The sequence below is a fragment of the Vigna unguiculata genome, chromosome 11 (genome assembly GCF_037176805.1).
Source record: "Vigna unguiculata cultivar grain cowpea cultivar isolate G323 ecotype 2 chromosome 11, ASM3717680v1, whole genome shotgun sequence".
Taxonomy (NCBI): Eukaryota; Viridiplantae; Streptophyta; class Magnoliopsida; order Fabales; family Fabaceae; genus Vigna; species Vigna unguiculata.
Window position 1 is genome coordinate 21,455,064 of NC_140802.1, and position 18,507 is coordinate 21,473,570.

The window sequence follows — 18,507 nt, forward strand, 5'->3', positions numbered from 1 at the left end:
AGTGGATCATTAATTAATAGCTTTAAGCGGGATGATATTGAAATTTATGTGTCTTTTGTAATTCTGATGGTTAAAGCTCCTATGTAGGTTGAACCATTTCCGTCAATGAAGGCAAGCTGAGTTTTATTCAGAAAATAAACGAGTTTTATCTCATCTATCTTAGTGAGAGTGATTCTCCTAAGTTCTTGAGTGATTCAAGAATCCATGAGTTTAATTAATCAAAGGTCCTTTATCCCTTTGCGTGTTTCAACTCTTAGGCTTATCTTCCATTCTTGGAAGTGTGATGTCTATCAATTTTCATTCCATCCTCTTTTATGTTTCCATTTTCTCGTTTTAAATAATTTCTCAAATTTCTTGCTTGTTAGCATTCCAACAACGATAGATCAGTCAAACGAATCGAACGCTGTGGATTCACATCATTTGGTATTCACAGCCTGGCCATCTAGATTTGGAATAGGAAAGGAAGTTTATTACACAAAGTGTCTAACCGAAGGCCATCCATGTTTAGTTGCATTCGATTACGGAAGCGAAAACAATGTTGTGAACCAAAGTTTGGTGGAGAAACTACAGTTACCAGCAACCTTTCATCTGGATCAAGCATGGATCAAATTCAGTACATGACAATGTGTGAAAGAAGTATTATGTGATATTGCTCCCATGGACTCTTGTCATCTTCTTTTGGGATGGGCATGGCCTCATTTTAAAACACTCCATCTTGATGAACGTTCCCTTTATTTGAGGCATGAGGGACATCAAAAGAAGTAGAAGTTTATGACACCAAGACAAGTCAGTAAGGATCAACGTAGGCTGAAGGAGAAAACAGAAAAAGAAAGAATAGAAAAAGAAGTAATAGAAACTGCAGAAGGAAGGGAAAATAAAGAAAAAGAAATGGAACTAGAGAGAGTTTATTCGTCAATGTTTTTTCTTCTACAGTTTGTGATGTCATTTTACAGGAACAAAAGGATAAGCATGTGAAGGAAATACACGAACTTGCATGTTTGAAAAGGAAGCTTGTTCATAGTGCTTTATCATGCATTTGGTCCGTCGATAAGAAGCAAATTCGTCAAACACAACGCGTGGAATTATTTATTGTTACATATCAAGGTGGGGTACTGTTGCCAAGAAATGTTATCGACGGATTGCAACCATTGGAAAGTAACAAATATCAAGTTGAATTTGATCCTGGAAGAAGAGAGTTAGTTTCAACTTGTGAAAAAATAAAATTCCTTCACAAGATCGTAATAAAAACTTACTTTAAAACTAGTGTCTTAAGATTCGGGACAAATCTTCTCGAAGAAGGAGGGTATGATGTGAATTGCATATGGGTCAAATGGTGGATGACTAATGCGCCGTGTTGATGCAGTTTCTTTTATTTAAACAAGGGCCCAATGCTTTGTAAAATTGGCTGACCAAATTGTGTTTGTGCTTAACCAATTAATGGGCTTTAGTTTTGCTTTATCTTCAAGTTGAAATAAGGGTCCATATGCCAACTTAAGAACCAACCTTTGGAAGATCAAGAGGACCTTTGCTCAAAGTTTGTGGATGACTTTTGGTAGCCTTAAATTCAGTTACAATCAACCATTAAGTAGCGGATCATTATTAGCTTGAGTGGATCATTAATTAATAGCTTTAAGCGGGATGATATTGAAATTTATGTGTCTTTTGTAATTCTGATGGTTAAAGCTCCTATGTAGGTTGAACCATTTCCGTCAATGAAGGCAAGCTGAGTTTTATTCAGAAAATAAACGAGTTTTATCTCATCTATCTTAGTGAGAGTGATTCTCCTAAGTTCTTGAGTGATTCAAGAATCCATGAGTTTAATTAATCAAAGGTCCTTTATCCCTTTGCGTGTTTCAACTCTTAGGCTTATCTTCCATTCTTGGAAGTGTGATGTCTATCAATTTTCATTCCATCCTCTTTTATGTTTCCATTTTCTCGTTTTAAATAATTTCTCAAATTTCTTGCTTGTTAGCATTCCAACAACGATAGATCAGTCAAACGAATCGAACGCTGTGGATTCACATCATTTGGTATTCACAGCCTGGCCATCTAGATTTGGAATAGGAAAGGAAGTTTATTACACAAAGTGTCTAACCGAAGGCCATCTATGTTTAGTTGCATTCGATTACGGAAGCGAAAACAATGTTGTGAACCAAAGTTTGGTGGAGAAACTACAGTTACCAGCAACCTTTCATCTGGATCAAGCATGGATCAAATTCAGTACATGGCAATGTGTGAAAGAAGTATTATGTGATATTGCTCCCATGGACTCTTGTCATCTTCTTTTGGGATGGGCATGGCCTCATTTTAAAACACTCCATCTTGATGAACGTTCCCTTTATTTGAGGCATGAGGGACATCAAAAGAAGTAGAAGTTTATGACACCAAGACAAGTCAGTAAGGATCAACGTAGGCTGAAGGAGAAAACAGAAAAAGAAAGAATAGAAAAAGAAGTAATAGAAACTGCAGAAGGAAGGGAAAATAAAGAAAAAGAAATGGAACTAGAGAGAGTTTATTCGTCAATGTTTTTTCTTCTACAGTTTGTGATGTCATTTTACAGGAACAAAAGGATAAGCATGTGAAGGAAATACACGAACTTGCATGTTTGAAAAGGAAGCTTGTTCATAGTGCTTTATCATGCATTTGGTCCGTCGATAAGAAGCAAATTCGTCAAACACAACGCGTGGAATTATTTATTGTTACATATCAAGGTGGGGTACTGTTGCCAAGAAATGTTATCGACGGATTGCAACCATTGGAAAGTAACAAATATCAAGTTGAATTTGATCCTGGAAGAAGAGAGTTAGTTTCAACTTGTGAAAAAATAAAATTCCTTCACAAGATCGTAATAAAAACTTACTTTAAAACTAGTGTCTTAAGATTCGGGACAAATCTTCTCGAAGAAGGAGGGTATGATGTGAATTGCATATGGGTCAAATGGTGGATGACTAATGCGCCGTGTTGATGCAGTTTCTTTTATTTAAACAAGGGCCCAATGCTTTGTAAAATTGGCTGACCAAATTGTGTTTGTGCTTAACCAATTAATGGGCTTTAGTTTTGCTTTATCTTCAAGTTGAAATAAGGGTCCATATGCCAACTTAAGAACCAACCTTTGGAAGATCAAGAGGACCTTTGCTCAAAGTTTGTGGATGACTTTTGGTAGCCTTAAATTCAGTTACAATCAACCATTAAGTAGCGGATCATTATTAGCTTGAGTGGATCATTAATTAATAGCTTTAAGCGGGATGATATTGAAATTTATGTGTCTTTTGTAATTCTGATGGTTAAAGCTCCTATGTAGGTTGAACCATTTCCGTCAATGAAGGCAAGCTGAGTTTTATTCAGAAAATAAACGAGTTTTATCTCATCTATCTTAGTGAGAGTGATTCTCCTAAGTTCTTGAGTGATTCAAGAATCCATGAGTTTAATTAATCAAAGGTCCTTTATCCCTTTGCGTGTTTCAACTCTTAGGCTTATCTTCCATTCTTGGAAGTGTGATGTCTATCAATTTTCATTCCATCCTCTTTTATGTTTCCATTTTCTCGTTTTAAATAATTTCTCAAATTTCTTGCTTGTTAGCATTCCAACAACGATAGATCAGTCAAACGAATCGAACGCTGTGGATTCACATCATTTGGTATTCACAGCCTGGCCATCTAGATTTGGAATAGGAAAGGAAGTTTATTACACAAAGTGTCTAACCGAAGGCCATCCATGTTTAGTTGCATTCGATTACGGAAGCGAAAACAATGTTGTGAACCAAAGTTTGGTGGAGAAACTACAGTTACCAGCAACCTTTCATCTGGATCAAGCATGGATCAAATTCAGTACATGGCAATGTGTGAAAGAAGTATTATGTGATATTGCTCCCATGGACTCTTGTCATCTTCTTTTGGGATGGGCATGGCCTCATTTTAAAACACTCCATCTTGATGAACGTTCCCTTTATTTGAGGCATGAGGGACATCAAAAGAAGTAGAAGTTTATGACACCAAGACAAGTCAGTAAGGATCAACGTAGGCTGAAGGAGAAAACAGAAAAAGAAAGAATAGAAAAAGAAGTAATAGAAACTGCAGAAGGAAGGGAAAATAAAGAAAAAGAAATGGAACTAGAGAGAGTTTATTCGTCAATGTTTTTTCTTCTACAGTTTGTGATGTCATTTTACAGGAACAAAAGGATAAGCATGTGAAGGAAATACACGAACTTGCATGTTTGAAAAGGAAGCTTGTTCATAGTGCTTTATCATGCATTTGGTCCGTCGATAAGAAGCAAATTCGTCAAACACAACGCGTGGAATTATTTATTGTTACATATCAAGGTGGGGTACTGTTGCCAAGAAATGTTATCGACGGATTGCAACCATTGGAAAGTAACAAATATCAAGTTGAATTTGATCCTGGAAGAAGAGAGTTAGTTTCAACTTGTGAAAAAATAAAATTCCTTCACAAGATCGTAATAAAAACTTACTTTAAAACTAGTGTCTTAAGATTCGGGACAAATCTTCTCGAAGAAGGAGGGTATGATGTGAATTGCATATGGGTCAAATGCTGGATGACTAATGCGCCGTGTTGATGCAGTTTCTTTTATTTAAACAAGGGCCCAATGCTTTGTAAAATTGGCTGACCAAATTGTGTTTGTGCTTAACCAATTAATGGGCTTTAGTTTTGCTTTATCTTCAAGTTGAAATAAGGGTCCATATGCCAACTTAAGAACCAACCTTTGGAAGATCAAGAGGACCTTTGCTCAAAGTTTGTGGATGACTTTTGGTAGCCTTAAATTCAGTTACAATCAACCATTAAGTAGCGGATCATTATTAGCTTGAGTGGATCATTAATTAATAGCTTTAAGCGGGATGATATTGAAATTTATGTGTCTTTTGTAATTCTGATGGTTAAAGCTCCTATGTAGGTTGAACCATTTCCGTCAATGAAGGCAAGCTGAGTTTTATTCAGAAAATAAACGAGTTTTATCTCATCTATCTTAGTGAGAGTGATTCTCCTAAGTTCTTGAGTGATTCAAGAATCCATGAGTTTAATTAATCAAAGGTCCTTTATCCCTTTGCGTGTTTCAACTCTTAGGCTTATCTTCCATTCTTGGAAGTGTGATGTCTATCAATTTTCATTCCATCCTCTTTTATGTTTCCATTTTCTCGTTTTAAATAATTTCTCAAATTTCTTGCTTGTTAGCATTCCAACAACGATAGATCAGTCAAACGAATCGAACGCTGTGGATTCACATCATTTGGTATTCACAGCCTGGCCATCTAGATTTGGAATAGGAAAGGAAGTTTATTACACAAAGTGTCTAACCGAAGGCCATCCATGTTTAGTTGCATTCGATTACGGAAGCGAAAACAATGTTGTGAACCAAAGTTTGGTGGAGAAACTACAGTTACCAGCAACCTTTCATCTGGATCAAGCATGGATCAAATTCAGTACATGGCAATGTGTGAAAGAAGTATTATGTGATATTGCTCCCATGGACTCTTGTCATCTTCTTTTGGGATGGGCATGGCCTCATTTTAAAACACTCCATCTTGATGAACGTTCCCTTTATTTGAGGCATGAGGGACATCAAAAGAAGTAGAAGTTTATGACACCAAGACAAGTCAGTAAGGATCAACGTAGGCTGAAGGAGAAAACAGAAAAAGAAAGAATAGAAAAAGAAGTAATAGAAACTGCAGAAGGAAGGGAAAATAAAGAAAAAGAAATGGAACTAGAGAGAGTTTATTCGTCAATGTTTTTTCTTCTACAGTTTGTGATGTCATTTTACAGGAACAAAAGGATAAGCATGTGAAGGAAATACACGAACTTGCATGTTTGGAAAGGAAGCTTGTTCATAGTGCTTTATCATGCATTTGGTCCGTCGATAAGAAGCAAATTCGTCAAACACAACGCGTGGAATTATTTATTGTTACATATCAAGGTGGGGTACTGTTGCCAAGAAATGTTATCGACGGATTGCAACCATTGGAAAGTAACAAATATCAAGTTGAATTTGATCCTGGAAGAAGAGAGTTAGTTTCAACTTGTGAAAAAATAAAATTCCTTCACAAGATCGTAATAAAAACTTACTTTAAAACTAGTGTCTTAAGATTCGGGACAAATCTTCTCGAAGAAGGAGGGTATGATGTGAATTGCATATGGGTCAAATGGTGGATGACTAATGCGCCGTGTTGATGCAGTTTCTTTTATTTAAACAAGGGCCCAATGCTTTGTAAAATTGGCTGACCAAATTGTGTTTGTGCTTAACCAATTAATGGGCTTTAGTTTTGCTTTATCTTCAAGTTGAAATAAGGGTCCATATGCCAACTTAAGAACCAACCTTTGGAAGATCAAGAGGACCTTTGCTCAAAGTTTGTGGATGACTTTTGGTAGCCTTAAATTCAGTTACAATCAACCATTAAGTAGCGGATCATTATTAGCTTGAGTGGATCATTAATTAATAGCTTTAAGCGGGATGATATTGAAATTTATGTGTCTTTTGTAATTCTGATGGTTAAAGCTCCTATGTAGGTTGAACCATTTCCGTCAATGAAGGCAAGCTGAGTTTTATTCAGAAAATAAACGAGTTTTATCTCATCTATCTTAGTGAGAGTGATTCTCCTAAGTTCTTGAGTGATTCAAGAATCCATGAGTTTAATTAATCAAAGGTCCTTTATCCCTTTGCGTGTTTCAACTCTTAGGCTTATCTTCCATTCTTGGAAGTGTGATGTCTATCAATTTTCATTCCATCCTCTTTTATGTTTCCATTTTCTCGTTTTAAATAATTTCTCAAATTTCTTGCTTGTTAGCATTCCAACAACGATAGATCAGTCAAACGAATCGAACGCTGTGGATTCACATCATTTGGTATTCACAGCCTGGCCATCTAGATTTGGAATAGGAAAGGAAGTTTATTACACAAAGTGTCTAACCGAAGGCCATCCATGTTTAGTTGCATTCGATTACGGAAGCGAAAACAATGTTGTGAACCAAAGTTTGGTGGAGAAACTACAGTTACCAGCAACCTTTCATCTGGATCAAGCATGGATCAAATTCAGTACATGGCAATGTGTGAAAGAAGTATTATGTGATATTGCTCCCATGGACTCTTGTCATCTTCTTTTGGGATGGGCATGGCCTCATTTTAAAACACTCCATCTTGATGAACGTTCCCTTTATTTGAGGCATGAGGGACATCAAAAGAAGTAGAAGTTTATGACACCAAGACAAGTCAGTAAGGATCAACGTAGGCTGAAGGAGAAAACAGAAAAAGAAAGAATAGAAAAAGAAGTAATAGAAACTGCAGAAGGAAGGGAAAATAAAGAAAAAGAAATGGAACTAGAGAGAGTTTATTCGTCAATGTTTTTTCTTCTACAGTTTGTGATGTCATTTTACAGGAACAAAAGGATAAGCATGTGAAGGAAATACACGAACTTGCATGTTTGGAAAGGAAGCTTGTTCATAGTGCTTTATCATGCATTTGGTCCGTCGATAAGAAGCAAATTCGTCAAACACAACGCGTGGAATTATTTATTGTTACATATCAAGGTGGGGTACTGTTGCCAAGAAATGTTATCGACGGATTGCAACCATTGGAAAGTAACAAATATCAAGTTGAATTTGATCCTGGAAGAAGAGAGTTAGTTTCAACTTGTGAAAAAATAAAATTCCTTCACAAGATCGTAATAAAAACTTACTTTAAAACTAGTGTCTTAAGATTCGGGACAAATCTTCTCGAAGAAGGAGGGTATGATGTGAATTGCATATGGGTCAAATGGTGGATGACTAATGCGCCGTGTTGATGCAGTTTCTTTTATTTAAACAAGGGCCCAATGCTTTGTAAAATTGGCTGACCAAATTGTGTTTGTGCTTAACCAATTAATGGGCTTTAGTTTTGCTTTATCTTCAAGTTGAAATAAGGGTCCATATGCCAACTTAAGAACCAACCTTTGGAAGATCAAGAGGACCTTTGCTCAAAGTTTGTGGATGACTTTTGGTAGCCTTAAATTCAGTTACAATCAACCATTAAGTAGCGGATCATTATTAGCTTGAGTGGATCATTAATTAATAGCTTTAAGCGGGATGATATTGAAATTTATGTGTCTTTTGTAATTCTGATGGTTAAAGCTCCTATGTAGGTTGAACCATTTCCGTCAATGAAGGCAAGCTGAGTTTTATTCAGAAAATAAACGAGTTTTATCTCATCTATCTTAGTGAGAGTGATTCTCCTAAGTTCTTGAGTGATTCAAGAATCCATGAGTTTAATTAATCAAAGGTCCTTTATCCCTTTGCGTGTTTCAACTCTTAGGCTTATCTTCCATTCTTGGAAGTGTGATGTCTATCAATTTTCATTCCATCCTCTTTTATGTTTCCATTTTCTCGTTTTAAATAATTTCTCAAATTTCTTGCTTGTTAGCATTCCAACAACGATAGATCAGTCAAACGAATCGAACGCTGTGGATTCACATCATTTGGTATTCACAGCCTGGCCATCTAGATTTGGAATAGGAAAGGAAGTTTATTACACAAAGTGTCTAACCGAAGGCCATCCATGTTTAGTTGCATTCGATTACGGAAGCGAAAACAATGTTGTGAACCAAAGTTTGGTGGAGAAACTACAGTTACCAGCAACCTTTCATCTGGATCAAGCATGGATCAAATTCAGTACATGGCAATGTGTGAAAGAAGTATTATGTGATATTGCTCCCATGGACTCTTGTCATCTTCTTTTGGGATGGGCATGGCCTCATTTTAAAACACTCCATCTTGATGAACGTTCCCTTTATTTGAGGCATGAGGGACATCAAAAGAAGTAGAAGTTTATGACACCAAGACAAGTCAGTAAGGATCAACGTAGGCTGAAGGAGAAAACAGAAAAAGAAAGAATAGAAAAAGAAGTAATAGAAACTGCAGAAGGAAGGGAAAATAAAGAAAAAGAAATGGAACTAGAGAGAGTTTATTCGTCAATGTTTTTTCTTCTACAGTTTGTGATGTCATTTTACAGGAACAAAAGGATAAGCATGTGAAGGAAATACACGAACTTGCATGTTTGGAAAGGAAGCTTGTTCATAGTGCTTTATCATGCATTTGGTCCGTCGATAAGAAGCAAATTCGTCAAACACAACGCGTGGAATTATTTATTGTTACATATCAAGGTGGGGTACTGTTGCCAAGAAATGTTATCGACGGATTGCAACCATTGGAAAGTAACAAATATCAAGTTGAATTTGATCCTGGAAGAAGAGAGTTAGTTTCAACTTGTGAAAAAATAAAATTCCTTCACAAGATCGTAATAAAAACTTACTTTAAAACTAGTGTCTTAAGATTCGGGACAAATCTTCTCGAAGAAGGAGGGTATGATGTGAATTGCATATGGGTCAAATGGTGGATGACTAATGCGCCGTGTTGATGCAGTTTCTTTTATTTAAACAAGGGCCCAATGCTTTGTAAAATTGGCTGACCAAATTGTGTTTGTGCTTAACCAATTAATGGGCTTTAGTTTTGCTTTATCTTCAAGTTGAAATAAGGGTCCATATGCCAACTTAAGAACCAACCTTTGGAAGATCAAGAGGACCTTTGCTCAAAGTTTGTGGATGACTTTTGGTAGCCTTAAATTCAGTTACAATCAACCATTAAGTAGCGGATCATTATTAGCTTGAGTGGATCATTAATTAATAGCTTTAAGCGGGATGATATTGAAATTTATGTGTCTTTTGTAATTCTGATGGTTAAAGCTCCTATGTAGGTTGAACCATTTCCGTCAATGAAGGCAAGTTGATTTTTATTCAGAAAATAAACGAGTTTTATCTCATCTATCTTAGTGAGAGTGATTCTCCTAAGTTCTTGAGTGATTCAAGAATCCATGAGTTTAATTAATCAAAGGTCCTTTATCCCTTTGCGTGTTTCAACTCTTAGGCTTATCTTCCATTCTTGGAAGTGTGATGTCTATCAATTTTCATTCCATCCTCTTTTATGTTTCCATTTTCTCGTTTTAAATAATTTCTCAAATTTCTTGCTTGTTAGCATTCCAACAACGATAGATCAGTCAAACGAATCGAACGCTGTGGATTCACATCATTTGGTATTCACAGCCTGGCCATCTAGATTTGGAATAGGAAAGGAAGTTTATTACACAAAGTGTCTAACCGAAGGCCATCCATGTTTAGTTGCATTCGATTACGGAAGCGAAAACAATGTTGTGAACCAAAGTTTGGTGGAGAAACTACAGTTACCAGCAACCTTTCATCTGGATCAAGCATGGATCAAATTCAGTACATGGCAATGTGTGAAAGAAGTATTATGTGATATTGCTCCCATGGACTCTTGTCATCTTCTTTTGGGATGGGCATGGCCTCATTTTAAAACACTCCATCTTGATGAACGTTCCCTTTATTTGAGGCATGAGGGACATCAAAAGAAGTAGAAGTTTATGACACCAAGACAAGTCAGTAAGGATCAACGTAGGCTGAAGGAGAAAACAGAAAAAGAAAGAATAGAAAAAGAAGTAATAGAAACTGCAGAAGGAAGGGAAAATAAAGAAAAAGAAATGGAACTAGAGAGAGTTTATTCGTCAATGTTTTTTCTTCTACAGTTTGTGATGTCATTTTACAGGAACAAAAGGATAAGCATGTGAAGGAAATACACGAACTTGCATGTTTGGAAAGGAAGCTTGTTCATAGTGCTTTATCATGCATTTGGTCCGTCGATAAGAAGCAAATTCGTCAAACACAACGCGTGAAATTATTTGTTGTTACATATCAAGGTGGGGTACTGTTGCCAAGAAATGTTATCGACGGATTGCAACCATTGGAAAGTAACAAATATCAAGTTGAATTTGATCCTGGAAGAAGAGAGTTAGTTTCAACTTGTGAAAAAATAAAATTCCTTCACAAGATCGTAATAAAAACTTACTTTAAAACTAGTGTCTTAAGATTCGGGACAAATCTTCTCGAAGAAGGAGGGTATGATGTGAATTGCATATGGGTCAAATGGTGGATGACTAATGCGCCGTGTTGATGCAGTTTCTTTTATTTAAACAAGGGCCCAATGCTTTGTAAAATTGGCTGACCAAATTGTGTTTGTGCTTAACCAATTAATGGGCTTTAGTTTTGCTTTATCTTCAAGTTGAAATAAGGGTCCATATGCCAACTTAAGAACCAACCTTTGGAAGATCAAGAGGACCTTTGCTCAAAGTTTGTGGATGACTTTTGGTAGCCTTAAATTCAGTTACAATCAACCATTAAGTAGCGGATCATTATTAGCTTGAGTGGATCATTAATTAATAGCTTTAAGCGGGATGATATTGAAATTTATGTGTCTTTTGTAATTCTGATGGTTAAAGCTCCTATGTAGGTTGAACCATTTCCGTCAATGAAGGCAAGCTGAGTTTTATTCAGAAAATAAACGAGTTTTATCTCATCTATCTTAGTGAGAGTGATTCTCCTAAGTTCTTGAGTGATTCAAGAATCCATGAGTTTAATTAATCAAAGGTCCTTTATCCCTTTGCGTGTTTCAACTCTTAGGCTTATCTTCCATTCTTGGAAGTGTGATGTCTATCAATTTTCATTCCATCCTCTTTTATGTTTCCATTTTCTCGTTTTAAATAATTTCTCAAATTTCTTGCTTGTTAGCATTCCAACAACGATAGATCAGTCAAACGAATCGAACGCTGTGGATTCACATCATTTGGTATTCACAGCCTGGCCATCTAGATTTGGAATAGGAAAGGAAGTTTATTACACAAAGTGTCTAACCGAAGGCCATCCATGTTTAGTTGCATTCGATTACGGAAGCGAAAACAATGTTGTGAACCAAAGTTTGGTGGAGAAACTACAGTTACCAGCAACCTTTCATCTGGATCAAGCATGGATCAAATTCAGTACATGGCAATGTGTGAAAGAAGTATTATGTGATATTGCTCCCATGGACTCTTGTCATCTTCTTTTGGGATGGGCATGGCCTCATTTTAAAACACTCCATCTTGATGAACGTTCCCTTTATTTGAGGCATGAGGGACATCAAAAGAAGTAGAAGTTTATGACACCAAGACAAGTCAGTAAGGATCAACGTAGGCTGAAGGAGAAAACAGAAAAAGAAAGAATAGAAAAAGAAGTAATAGAAACTGCAGAAGGAAGGGAAAATAAAGAAAAAGAAATGGAACTAGAGAGAGTTTATTCGTCAATGTTTTTTCTTCTACAGTTTGTGATGTCATTTTACAGGAACAAAAGGATAAGCATGTGAAGGAAATACACGAACTTGCATGTTTGGAAAGGAAGCTTGTTCATAGTGCTTTATCATGCATTTGGTCCGTCGATAAGAAGCAAATTCGTCAAACACAACGCGTGAAATTATTTATTGTTACATATCAAGGTGGGGTACTGTTGCCAAGAAATGTTATCGACGGATTGCAACCATTGGAAAGTAACAAATATCAAGTTGAATTTGATCCTGGAAGAAGAGAGTTAGTTTCAACTTGTGAAAAAATAAAATTCCTTCACAAGATCGTAATAAAAACTTACTTTAAAACTAGTGTCTTAAGATTCGGGACAAATCTTCTCGAAGAAGGAGGGTATGATGTGAATTGCATATGGGTCAAATGGTGGATGACTAATGCGCCGTGTTGATGCAGTTTCTTTTATTTAAACAAGGGCCCAATGCTTTGTAAAATTGGCTGACCAAATTGTGTTTGTGCTTAACCAATTAATGGGCTTTAGTTTTGCTTTATCTTCAAGTTGAAATAAGGGTCCATATGCCAACTTAAGAACCAACCTTTGGAAGATCAAGAGGACCTTTGCTCAAAGTTTGTCGATGACTTTTGGTAGCCTTAAATTCAGTTACAATCAACCATTAAGTAGCGGATCATTATTAGCTTGAGTGGATCATTAATTAATAGCTTTAAGCGGGATGATATTGAAATTTATGTGTCTTTTGTAATTCTGATGGTTAAAGCTCCTATGTAGGTTGAACCATTTCCGTCAATGAAGGCAAGCTGATTTTTATTCAGAAAATAAACGAGTTTTATCTCATCTATCTTAGTGAGAGTGATTCTCCTAAGTTCTTGAGTGATTCAAGAATCCATGAGTTTAATTAATCAAAGGTCCTTTATCCCTTTGCGTGTTTCAACTCTTAGGCTTATCTTCCATTCTTGGAAGTGTGATGTCTATCAATTTTCATTCCATCCTCTTTTATGTTTCCATTTTCTCGTTTTAAATAATTTCTCAAATTTCTTGCTTGTTAGCATTCCAACAACGATAGATCAGTCAAACGAATCGAACGCTGTGGATTCACATCATTTGGTATTCACAGCCTGGCCATCTAGATTTGGAATAGGAAAGGAAGTTTATTACACAAAGTGTCTAACCGAAGGCCATCCATGTTTAGTTGCATTCGATTACGGAAGCGAAAACAATGTTGTGAACCAAAGTTTGGTGGAGAAACTACAGTTACCAGCAACCTTTCATCTGGATCAAGCATGGATCAAATTCAGTACATGGCAATGTGTGAAAGAAGTATTATGTGATATTGCTCCCATGGACTCTTGTCATCTTCTTTTGGGATGGGCATGGCCTCATTTTAAAACACTCCATCTTGATGAACGTTCCCTTTATTTGAGGCATGAGGGACATCAAAAGAAGTAGAAGTTTATGACACCAAGACAAGTCAGTAAGGATCAACGTAGGCTGAAGGAGAAAACAGAAAAAGAAAGAATAGAAAAAGAAGTAATAGAAACTGCAGAAGGAAGGGAAAATAAAGAAAAAGAAATGGAACTAGAGAGAGTTTATTCGTCAATGTTTTTTCTTCTACAGTTTGTGATGTCATTTTACAGGAACAAAAGGATAAGCATGTGAAGGAAATACACGAACTTGCATGTTTGGAAAGGAAGCTTGTTCATAGTGCTTTATCATGCATTTGGTCCGTCGATAAGAAGCAAATTCGTCAAACACAACGCGTGGAATTATTTATTGTTACATATCAAGGTGGGGTACTGTTGCCAAGAAATGTTATCGACGGATTGCAACCATTGGAAAGTAACAAATATCAAGTTGAATTTGATCCTGGAAGAAGAGAGTTAGTTTCAACTTGTGAAAAAATAAAATTCCTTCACAAGATCGTAATAAAAACTTACTTTAAAACTAGTGTCTTAAGATTCGGGACAAATCTTCTCGAAGAAGGAGGGTATGATGTGAATTGCATATGGGTCAAATGGTGGATGACTAATGCGCCGTGTTGATGCAGTTTCTTTTATTTAAACAAGGGCCCAATGCTTTGTAAAATTGGCTGACCAAATTGTGTTTGTGCTTAACCAATTAATGGGCTTTAGTTTTGCTTTATCTTCAAGTTGAAATAAGGGTCCATATGCCAACTTAAGAACCAACCTTTGGAAGATCAAGAGGACCTTTGCTCAAAGTTTGTCGATGACTTTTGGTAGCCTTAAATTCAGTTACAATCAACCATTAAGTAGCGGATCATTATTAGCTTGAGTGGATCATTAATTAATAGCTTTAAGCGGGATGATATTGAAATTTATGTGTCTTTTGTAATTCTGATGGTTAAAGCTCCTATGTAGGTTGAACCATTTCCGTCAATGAAGGCAAGCTGATTTTTATTCAGAAAATAAACGAGTTTTATCTCATCTATCTTAGTGAGAGTGATTCTCCTAAGTTCTTGAGTGATTCAAGAATCCATGAGTTTAATTAATCAAAGGTCCTTTATCCCTTTGCGTGTTTCAACTCTTAGGCTTATCTTCCATTCTTGGAAGTGTGATGTCTATCAATTTTCATTCCATCCTCTTTTATGTTTCCATTTTCTCGTTTTAAATAATTTCTCAAATTTCTTGCTTGTTAGCATTCCAACAACGATAGATCAGTCAAACGAATCGAACGCTGTGGATTCACATCATTTGGTATTCACAGCCTGGCCATCTAGATTTGGAATAGGAAAGGAAGTTTATTACACAAAGTGTCTAACCGAAGGCCATCCATGTTTAGTTGCATTCGATTACGGAAGCGAAAACAATGTTGTGAACCAAAGTTTGGTGGAGAAACTACAGTTACCAGCAACCTTTCATCTGGATCAAGCATGGATCAAATTCAGTACATGGCAATGTGTGAAAGAAGTATTATGTGATATTGCTCCCATGGACTCTTGTCATCTTCTTTTGGGATGGGCATGGCCTCATTTTAAAACACTCCATCTTGATGAACGTTCCCTTTATTTGAGGCATGAGGGACATCAAAAGAAGTAGAAGTTTATGACACCAAGACAAGTCAGTAAGGATCAACGTAGGCTGAAGGAGAAAACAGAAAAAGAAAGAATAGAAAAAGAAGTAATAGAAACTGCAGAAGGAAGGGAAAATAAAGAAAAAGAAATGGAACTAGAGAGAGTTTATTCGTCAATGTTTTTTCTTCTACAGTTTGTGATGTCATTTTACAGGAACAAAAGGATAAGCATGTGAAGGAAATACACGAACTTGCATGTTTGGAAAGGAAGCTTGTTCATAGTGCTTTATCATGCATTTGGTCCGTCGATAAGAAGCAAATTCGTCAAACACAACGCGTGGAATTATTTATTGTTACATATCAAGGTGGGGTACTGTTGCCAAGAAATGTTATCGACGGATTGCAACCATTGGAAAGTAACAAATATCAAGTTGAATTTGATCCTGGAAGAAGAGAGTTAGTTTCAACTTGTGAAAAAATAAAATTCCTTCACAAGATCGTAATAAAAACTTACTTTAAAACTAGTGTCTTAAGATTCGGGACAAATCTTCTCGAAGAAGGAGGGTATGATGTGAATTGCATATGGGTCAAATGGTGGATGACTAATGCGCCGTGTTGATGCAGTTTCTTTTATTTAAACAAGGGCCCAATGCTTTGTAAAATTGGCTGACCAAATTGTGTTTGTGCTTAACCAATTAATGGGCTTTAGTTTTGCTTTATCTTCAAGTTGAAATAAGGGTCCATATGCCAACTTAAGAACCAACCTTTGGAAGATCAAGAGGACCTTTGCTCAAAGTTTGTGGATGACTTTTGGTAGCCTTAAATTCAGTTACAATCAACCATTAAGTAGCGGATCATTATTAGCTTGAGTGGATCATTAATTAATAGCTTTAAGCGGGATGATATTGAAATTTATGTGTCTTTTGTAATTCTGATGGTTAAAGCTCCTATGTAGGTTGAACCATTTCCGTCAATGAAGGCAAGCTGAGTTTTATTCAGAAAATAAACGAGTTTTATCTCATCTATCTTAGTGAGAGTGATTCTCCTAAGTTCTTGAGTGATTCAAGAATCCATGAGTTTAATTAATCAAAGGTCCTTTATCCCTTTGCGTGTTTCAACTCTTAGGCTTATCTTCCATTCTTGGAAGTGTGATGTCTATCAATTTTCATTCCATCCTCTTTTATGTTTCCATTTTCTCGTTTTAAATAATTTCTCAAATTTCTTGCTTGTTAGCATTCCAACAACGATAGATCAGTCAAACGAATCGAACGCTGTGGATTCACATCATTTGGTATTCACAGCCTGGCCATCTAGATTTGGAATAGGAAAGGAAGTTTATTACACAAAGTGTCTAACCGAAGGCCATCCATGTTTAGTTGCATTCGATTACGGAAGCGAAAACAATGTTGTGAACCAAAGTTTGGTGGAGAAACTACAGTTACCAGCAACCTTTCATCTGGATCAAGCATGGATCAAATTCAGTACATGGCAATGTGTGAAAGAAGTATTATGTGATATTGCTCCCATGGACTCTTGTCATCTTCTTTTGGGATGGGCATGGCCTCATTTTAAAACACTCCATCTTGATGAACGTTCCCTTTATTTGAGGCATGAGGGACATCAAAAGAAGTAGAAGTTTATGACACCAAGACAAGTCAGTAAGGATCAACGTAGGCTGAAGGAGAAAACAGAAAAAGAAAGAATAGAAAAAGAAGTAATAGAAACTGCAGAAGGAAGGGAAAATAAAGAAAAAGAAATGGAACTAGAGAGAGTTTATTCGTCAATGTTTTTTCTTCTACAGTTTGTGATGTCATTTTACAGGAACAAAAGGATAAGCATGTGAAGGAAATACACGAACTTGCATGTTTGAAAAGGAAGCTTGTTCATAGTGCTTTATCATGCATTTGGTCCGTCGATAAGAAGCAAATTCGTCAAACACAACGCGTGGAATTATTTATTGTTACATATCAAGGTGGGGTACTGTTGCCAAGAAATGTTATCGACGGATTGCAACCATTGGAAACTAATAAATATCAAGTTGAATTTGATCCTGGAAGAAGAGAGTTAGTTTCAACTTGTGAAAAAATAAAATTCCTTCACAAGATCGTAATAAAAACTTACTTTAAAACTAGTGTCTTAAGATTCGGGACAAATCTTCTCGAAGAAGGAGGGTATGATGTGAATTGCATATGGGTCAAATGGTGGATGACTAATGCGCCGTGTTGATGCAGTTTCTTTTATTTAAACAAGGGCCCAATGCTTTGTAAAATTGGCTGACCAAATTGTGTTTGTGCTTAACCAATTAATGGGCTTTAGTTTTGCTTTATCTTCAAGTTGAAATAAGGGTCCATATGCCAACTTAAGAACCAACCTTTGGAAGATCAAGAGGACCTTTGCTCAAAGTTTGTGGATGACTTTTGGTAGCCTTAAATTCAGTTACAATCAACCATTAAGTAGCGGATCATTATTAGCTTGAGTGGATCATTAATTAATAGCTTTAAGCGGGATGATATTGAAATTTATGTGTCTTTTGTAATTCTGATGGTTAAAGCTCCTATGTAGGTTGAACCATTTCCGTCAATGAAGGCAAGCTGAGTTTTATTCAGAAAATAAACGAGTTTTATCTCATCTATCTTAGTGAGAGTGATTCTCCTAAGTTCTTGAGTGATTCAAGAATCCATGAGTTTAATTAATCAAAGGTCCTTTATCCCTTTGCGTGTTTCAACTCTTAGGCTTATCTTCCATTCTTGGAAGTGTGATGTCTATCAATTTTCATTCCATCCTCTTTTATGTTTCCATTTTCTCGTTTTAAATAATTTCTCAAATTTCTTGCTTGTTAGCATTCCAACAACGATAGATCAGTCAAACGAATCGAACGCTGTGGATTCACATCATTTGGTATTCACAGCCTGGCCATCTAGATTTGGAATAGGAAAGGAAGTTTATTACACAAAGTGTCTAACCGAAGGCCATCCATGTTTAGTTGCATTCGATTACGGAAGCGAAAACAATGTTGTGAACCAAAGTTTGGTGGAGAAACTACAGTTACCAGCAACCTTTCATCTGGATCAAGCATGGATCAAATTCAGTACATGGCAATGTGTGAAAGAAGTATTATGTGATATTGCTCCCATGGACTCTTGTCATCTTCTTTTGGGATGGGCATGGCCTCATTTTAAAACACTCCATCTTGATGAACGTTCCCTTTATTTGAGGCATGAGGGACATCAAAAGAAGTAGAAGTTTATGACACCAAGACAAGTCAGTAAGGATCAACGTAGGCTGAAGGAGAAAACAGAAAAAGA